Source organism: Hibiscus syriacus, unplaced genomic scaffold (genome assembly GCF_006381635.1).
Source record: "Hibiscus syriacus cultivar Baekdansim isolate YM2019G1 unplaced genomic scaffold, ASM638163v2 tig00000136_pilon, whole genome shotgun sequence".
NCBI classification, from domain to species: domain Eukaryota; kingdom Viridiplantae; phylum Streptophyta; class Magnoliopsida; order Malvales; family Malvaceae; genus Hibiscus; species Hibiscus syriacus.
The window spans coordinates 612,869-620,439 of record NW_024061765.1 but is presented as its reverse complement, the minus strand read 5'-3'; the positions used below and the strand labels follow the sequence as shown (position 1 = coordinate 620,439).

At 35.7% G+C, this 7,571-nt stretch overlaps 1 long non-coding RNA gene across 1 annotated transcript; it reads left to right on the top strand.

Moving 5' to 3' along the window:
- The first annotated feature begins 525 nt into the window (after positions 1-525).
- Positions 526-1,076, top strand: LOC120132686. Its single transcript, XR_005517022.1, has 3 exons — positions 526-596; positions 866-954; positions 1,048-1,076. It is a non-coding gene; the product is annotated as an uncharacterized LOC120132686 (long non-coding RNA).
- Positions 1,077-7,571: the final 6,495 nt, after the last annotated feature.

Below are 7,571 nucleotides of genomic sequence, written 5' to 3'. Positions count from 1 at the left end.
ACCTATGTGTCAAACACAAGTGTTGGAAACAAAAAATTTCGATTTTGTGGTTTCATTATTTGTTTTCTTTATATATTTCTGTAGGTGTTGTTTTGCGGGAAGGTGTTGGAAGAATACAATTATGCAACAGAACCTCAATTCGTTAAAGATTCAGCTGGCCAGGTAATCTTTCTGATAAAATTTAGCGGAACAGTTGTGATATAGGTTTAAGCAAGTTGATATGTACTGTTTCGTAAATTTTCTGCAAAATTCATTGTTTTCAGCTATTCGTAGTTTACTAACCATGAATTTGGCTGGGTGAATATGCTATTAAACAAAAGAAGAAACATTCTTTGGTAATCTTATTGTCGGATATGTTTTAATCGAGTGAAGTATGTTGAATTGGGAAGTTCAAGTTTTATCACCCTTTATTTATTTTTATTTTACTTTATTTTGATCACTTGATCTGTGCTCTCATGTTTTTGACTCGCATTTCTATTGATTTCTATTACTGATTTCTATTACTGATTTCGCTTTGTTCCAGAACAAACTGTCCGAAAATTTTATGAAGTCCGTCCAAGATATTTCAGATTCACGTAGGCGTACATTGGATAAAGGTATGGTTTGTCAACTAGCATCTATGCTACGCAAGAAGCTATATGTTTCTGACTTATGATAAAGGATCACTGATACATTTCATCATATTCGCCCTTCCTAGTTTCTCTGATTTCAAAACAGTTTAACATAAATTTATTGCAGGCTCAACTTTACTTTTTTGTGTTATTTCAATTTCTTGTAATGGTTAATAACGTGCTAGCATTAAATTGCTTACTGCAATCTGACTTACAAACATCTTGTGTCTGATTTTAATTTCATTGTGATACAGCTTTTGATAATATGAATAGTCTGAGGATTCAATTAGAGATTGACGATTATAGTGATGAAGTTGTTCAAATTGCTAGACGCTTTTATGAAGTATGTTTTGTTCTGCCTAAGTCTCATTTCAATGCTTGTTATTTTTGTCTTTTTCCTCAATATTTTCGAGCTATTTTTATATGCATTGTGAAGATAGGCCTTGAATGGAATTTCACTAGGGGGCGCAAATCAGAACTAGTAGAGGTTGCATGTCTTTATCTTGTCTGTCGATGAGGAATATTTCTTTCTTACATTTGTAACGTGGTTACAATCGAAATGCTATTGCCTGAGCTTGAACATGGTTTGTTGTATAAACTTAAAATGTGATGATTCAGCTGTTTACTGCTTTCTGCTTTAATTTGATTTTTGGTCGTTCAATCTATTTTTTTCCTTCAATCTGATTTACAGAGCTTCCTTTCTTTTTTGGGTATATTTTTATTGTTACAATACAAAACCCATTTATTTTATGTGTGTTGCAGAATGTTTTTTTTCTTAGTTTATGACCTATGGCTTCCTAGAACTCGGCTTTTCTTTGATGGTTTAAGAATTTCAGAAGTGTTTTTCAGGTTAGTTTGATTTATAATTACTTTGCATAGAGCTGACAATGTTCATTCAAATTGTTTCCCCTTTTTTTCACAGTTATTATGTTCTTAGTGTTATGTTTCTATGATATGTTTGTTTTCCTTGTATTTCCACTATTCCTATATAATTTGTTTATGCCTTTAGTTTTGCAGAACATTAATCAAAATGAATCATTATCATTTGTGACTGATTATGTTGTGTTTTCTAGTTTTTATTATTGGCATCTACACCTTGGAATTTGGGGATCATACTGTCTGGATTGTGTTCTTCTTACTGTTTGTAAGAGTATTTCATCATGTTAGAAGTGTTATACCTTCTGAAACTAAAGAATGATGCTTTTCTAATTCATACAGGTTTCATTACCTATCACCATGAGTTCCACCACACTAAGTTTTTGGAATCAAATCCAAATTTAGTTATTGGACTGGGAGCATTGAAACTAACAGGATACCTAAGGGAATTCTTGCAGCAAAACAACATTACCTTTGTGATGTAAGGCACTTGTTCCTTATCAATTGATTGTGGATCTAGGAAGGAAGTAAAACAACATGTACAAGTGAATGGCTCAAAAAGAGGGGGTTAAGGGTGGTAGACGTATGGTGAATAGGTGGGTTATTTAAAATGAGAGATGGAAGCGGAAGATGGTTGATATGGCTATAGTTATGGCGATGAAACAAAAGGGATGGTAGGGAGGAGGGTATCTTGAAGAAGTCTCGAAGAAGAACCAATTCTATAGAGAGCAAAGACCCAGACTTTATATTGCTTCTTCAAGGGGTGGTATTAAGGACTTTGACCCACTAGTTATAAGAACTAGGAACCAGAAGTATCAAGATGAAAAGAAAGGGGTTGACGCCATAAGTATTAAAAATACTTTATAAGTCGATAAAAGTCACCAGGACTTAAGGAAGAGAATAATCTCAATTATATTAATAAAAAATGGTCTGATTACAAATGAAATATAATGGCATATTTATAGTTTTTGAAGGGACTTGGTCGAATAGGTACATGTTGGTTCGGCCAGCCCTTGTACCTTCCTAAAATGACATGATTTTTAATGAAAAAAAGAAGACTTTAATGAAAATACATGCTCTTGGCCGAATGGTTATGTGTTGGTTCGTCCCTGAGGATGATTTGAATGCATTTGGAAGTTATTTGGGTGCCAAAATGAAGAGGAAAGAGTCTTTGGCCAAATAGGAAGCATCCCTTGGTGTTTTGGCGCCAATTTGATGTCACATGAAGTGCACATGCTTGAATGATGCACATGGCAGCCTACATGAATGCACATGGGTCTTCTTGCTATGCTTGTATGAGGTTGCAACCATAGGATGATGTCTTGAAGTCCATAGAATGAAGATAGGCAACAACTAGGCGTGAATTAGCTTCCATCATCTATCTAGATGACATGGCATCCATTGGGTAGCCTAGAGATAAACTAGATTCAAGGTAAGCAAGATGAGTGTCTTGGTAGCTAACTAGGTGAGTTATAGCTTGATAAACTCAAGCTAGTTAGCTTTGGTCTTCTCAGCTCCTCAGCTACTCTCCCAGCTACTTCCAGCTACCTTTAGTCCACTTTTCAGCACTTTGGTCCAAAGCTATCCTCCAGCTAAGTTCAGCTACATGCTAGCTCCTCCAGCTAAGTTGAGCTTTCCTTAGTGTTCCACGAGCTGCCATGATATTTGTAAGCTGTTTGTGAGCTGCATATGACGTCCAAATACTTTACCAAGCTGCCTCATCATGCATCACACTCCAATGTACCTATATGTGCAAGGAAACAAGGTAAGTCCATGATATTGAGCTATTATGAGCCAAATACCTTGCTTCCATGTATGATTATGGTGATATGAGCTATGTTTGAAGGTCATGAGCTAATTATATCATCTCAAAATATGTGTAAGATAATACATGAAGCTTAAGAGCTAATATGAATGCATATGAACTAATGAAATGATTTATAATGATGCTGCCTTGATGTAAATATGATAATCACACTTAATATGATTATAAGACTATCCTAACATGCTTATAACATTGTGTATCAATCATAAAGATATGGATATATGTTGTATGCATGAATATCATATAACATGGTATTCATAAATGATAAATGGAAACATGTAATAATAATATCCTAAGAAATGATATGTAATCATAGCATATATTTGAATAATATGAAAAACATGATCAAATAAGCATAGGATGGAAATAATAATATGATAATTTATACTAACATGTGAATGCATGCTTATGATAGAATAGAATGTATAAATGATATAGTATAAGATAGGGTAATGAAGAACTCCCTTAGAAATAGCTTTGAAGAACATTCATGGTGTGTTCAAGTCATGGAGAAAGTTGGAGCTAGTTTGGATCGTATCATCCTCCCCTTCTTTTAAGCGATTTGTCCTCAAATCGAAGTAGTTTCTCATTGAAGACCTTCTTGATGTAGGAAAGATTGATTCCCTATGTTTTCATCCAATAGATGATTCACACGATATGTTTAACCTCTTATCTTGAAATCTAGTAACTTCACGTCCTTTAATGGGAGGACACAATGTTTGGGAACCATCACATGTCATTTGAACAAGAGAGACAAATCCCTTCACGAACCAACTTGATCCTTTTTCTTTATTCTTTGAATCATCATAATGCTTGTAAATGACCTCTATATCTTCATTTCCTCCTTTTAATTCACCATGCTTGTTGGTGAAAAGGTTTGTCTCTTGGTTGGAGTCATCATGTCACTTGGTGAAGATAAGTGTTCTTTGAATGACTCCTTGGGGCTGATTTAAATCATCATGTCCTTTCACCATTGTGCCTCTCCAAATTATTGCCTTGAAGGTTGGTATGATTTCTTTACCATAAGGATGAAACAAGTTGCTGCAAAATAAATCAAAGTTAGTAAATGAAAAACTATTAACAAGGTGAATGGAAATAACAAACCAGGGATGTTTAATGGGCATTGGTTTCTTGATGATGAAAAACTCCATTGGTTACTGAAATCTCTTCTTTAGTTGTAATGTACTTGGAGCCTCAATGATCACAACTTGTGGCACTTCAAGTGACACATCTTTTTGAACTTCTAGAGACATAATTGTTGGAACCTCAAAGGACATGTCTTGTGGATTACCACAAGTCACGCCTATTGATTCTTCAAAAGACATGTTCTTTGAGTCTTCGATTTGAAGTGATATATCTCTAGGATTGTCCTGCAAAAAAAGTAATAATTGGAGGAAAAGAGTTGTTAGGTGAATCATGCTCTCCATTCTCCCTTTCTTTTCCAATGTTTCTCGTATCAATCTGATTTTCCACTTGTTCTACTTGATACTCTTGCAAGACCTCTCTTTCAACACTAACAGTTTCATTTACAATTGTTCTTGTCTCCTTAAAACGTTATTCTTCAAGGGTTCTTTTCATGGCTTTCTTTTTCTCCCATTCTTCTATGTGTGACTTAAGGGTCACTTGGCATTCATGAACTTGACTTGGAAGCAGAGGTGCCAATATGATTTTCTTTCCTTGATGTTGGAAAGAATACTTGTTGGAAAATCCATCATGGACACCACATCACAAAGGACGTCATCATTGTATCTTCCAATTGAGAAAGGTACAACAACTTGTTTGGTTACCTTGGCTTCACCCACGTCGTTGAGCCATTGAAATTTTTAAGGATGAGGATGCTTGGAAGTCTTGAGACCCAACTTTTCCACCATGTGAGTACTTGCTACGTTTGTACAACTTCCTCCATCAATGTTCACCACGCAAATTTTATCTCCCATGTGACATTTGGTATGGAAGATGTTCTCTCTTTGTTCATCCTCTTGACTTTGAATGTTCAAAGTCCTCTTTTACTACAAAGATGTTGGATGGAAGAGACATGTTAGCAAATAAGGAAAAAATGTGTGTAGGACCTTACCAGAATATACTCTCACAAAGCCTCACGACTCACTCCAAGAAAACTTGAATATCACTCAATCCGCTTGTGTTTGCAACTCTAGGACTTAATGACTTTTACTTGTCCTCTTCTGATCGCACACACTCTCCAGCCTTTTTCCTCTCGATTCTCTTGTCTCAAGTTCTAGAGAACTTTACTCAAAACCATATCAAGTAAATTTTTACTTGTTTGGCATCGGCTGCAAAAGGGTTAGTAGGAATGGAAAAACAAAATATAATGAAAAGGTGGCTTAGAAATAGAAAGAAGAGAATAAAAAGGGGTTACTTACACAAAGTCATTTTACAACCTTCTATCACCACAATCAATTTAAAGGCTTACTTGAATGGCTTGGTGATGAGAGTTGTTGATGAGTGCTTCAAATTTCTTTCTTTCATTTTCTTCTTTTTTGAGTGCGAGAAATTCTTCTTTTGGAGTGATTAATTCCTTTTCTGATTTTTTTTTATTTCTTTGACTTTGCACTTCACTTGCACTTTTTTTTTGTATTTTTGTTGTTGTTGTTGTTGCACGTTGCTTTCTTCCACCAAAGCTTTGATTACCGCTTGATGTAATGCTTCTGATGCCACTTGATGTAAGGCACTTGTACCTTATCAATTGATTGTGGATCTAGGAAGGAAGCAAAACAACCTGTATAAGTGAATGGCTCAAAAAGAGGGGGTTAAGGGTGGTACACGTATGGTGAATAGGTGGGTTGTTTAAAATGAAAGATGGAAGCGGAAGATGGTTGATATGGCTATGGTTATGGCGATGAAACAAAAGGGATGGTAGTGAGGATAGTATCTTTAAGAAGTCTTAAAGAAGAACCAATGCTATAGAGAGAAAAGACCCAGACTTTATATTGCTTCTTCAAGGGGTGGTATTAAGGACTTTGACCCACTAGTTATAAGAACTAGGAACCAGAAGTATCAAGGTGAAAAGAAAGGGGTTGATGCCACAAGTATTAAAAATACTTGATAAGTCGATAAAAGTCACCAGGACTTATGGAAGAGAATAATATCACTTATATTAATAAAAAATGGTATGATTAGAAATGAAATATAATGGCCTATTTATAGTTTTTGAAGGGACTTGGCCGAATAAGTACATGTTGGTTCGGCCAGCCCTTGTACCTTCCTAAAATGACATGATTTTTAATGAAAAAAAGAAGACTTTAATGAAAATACATGCTCTTGGCTGAATGGTTATGTGTTGGTTCAGCCCTAAGGATGATTTGAATGCATTTGGAAGTTATTTGGGCGCCAAAATGAAGAGGAAAGAGTCTTTGGCCGAATAGGAAACATCCCTTGGTGTTTTGGCGCCAATTTGATGTCAAATGAATTGCACATACTTGAATGATGTACATGGCAGCCTACATGAATGCACATGGGTCTTCTTGCTATGCTTGTATGAGGTTGCAACCATAGGATGATGTCTTGAAGTCCATGGAATGAAGATAGGCAACAACTAGACGTGAATTAGTTTCCAACGTGTATCTAGATGACATGGCATCCATTGGTCAACCTAGAGATGAACTAGCTTCAAGGTAAGCTAGATGAGTGTCTTGGTAGCTAACTGGGTGAGTTATAGCTTGATAAACTCAAGCTAGTTAGCTTTGGTCTTCTCAGCTCCTCAGCTACTCTCCCAGCTACTTTCAGCTACCTTTACTCCACTTTTCAGCACTTTGGTCCAAAGCTCTCCTCCAGCTAAGTTCAGCTACATGCTAGCTCCTCTAGCTAAGTTGAGCTTTCCTTAGTGTTCCACGACCTGCCATGATATTTGTGAGCTGTTTGTGAGCTGCATATGACGTCCAAATACTCTACCAAGCTGCCTCATCGTGCATCACACTCCAATGTACCTATATGTGCAAGGAAACAAGGTAAGTCCATGATATTGAGCTGCTATGAGCTAAATACCTTGCTACCATGTATTATTATGGTGATGTGAGCTATGTTTGAAGGTCATGAGCTAATTATATCATCTCAAAATATGTGTAAGATAATACATGAAGCTTAAGAGCTAATATGAATGCATATGAACTAATGAAATCATATATAATGATGCTGCCTTGATGTATATATGATAATCATGCTTAATATTATTATAAGAATATCCTAACATGCTTATAACATTGTGTATCAATCATAAAGATATGGGTATATGATGTATGCAT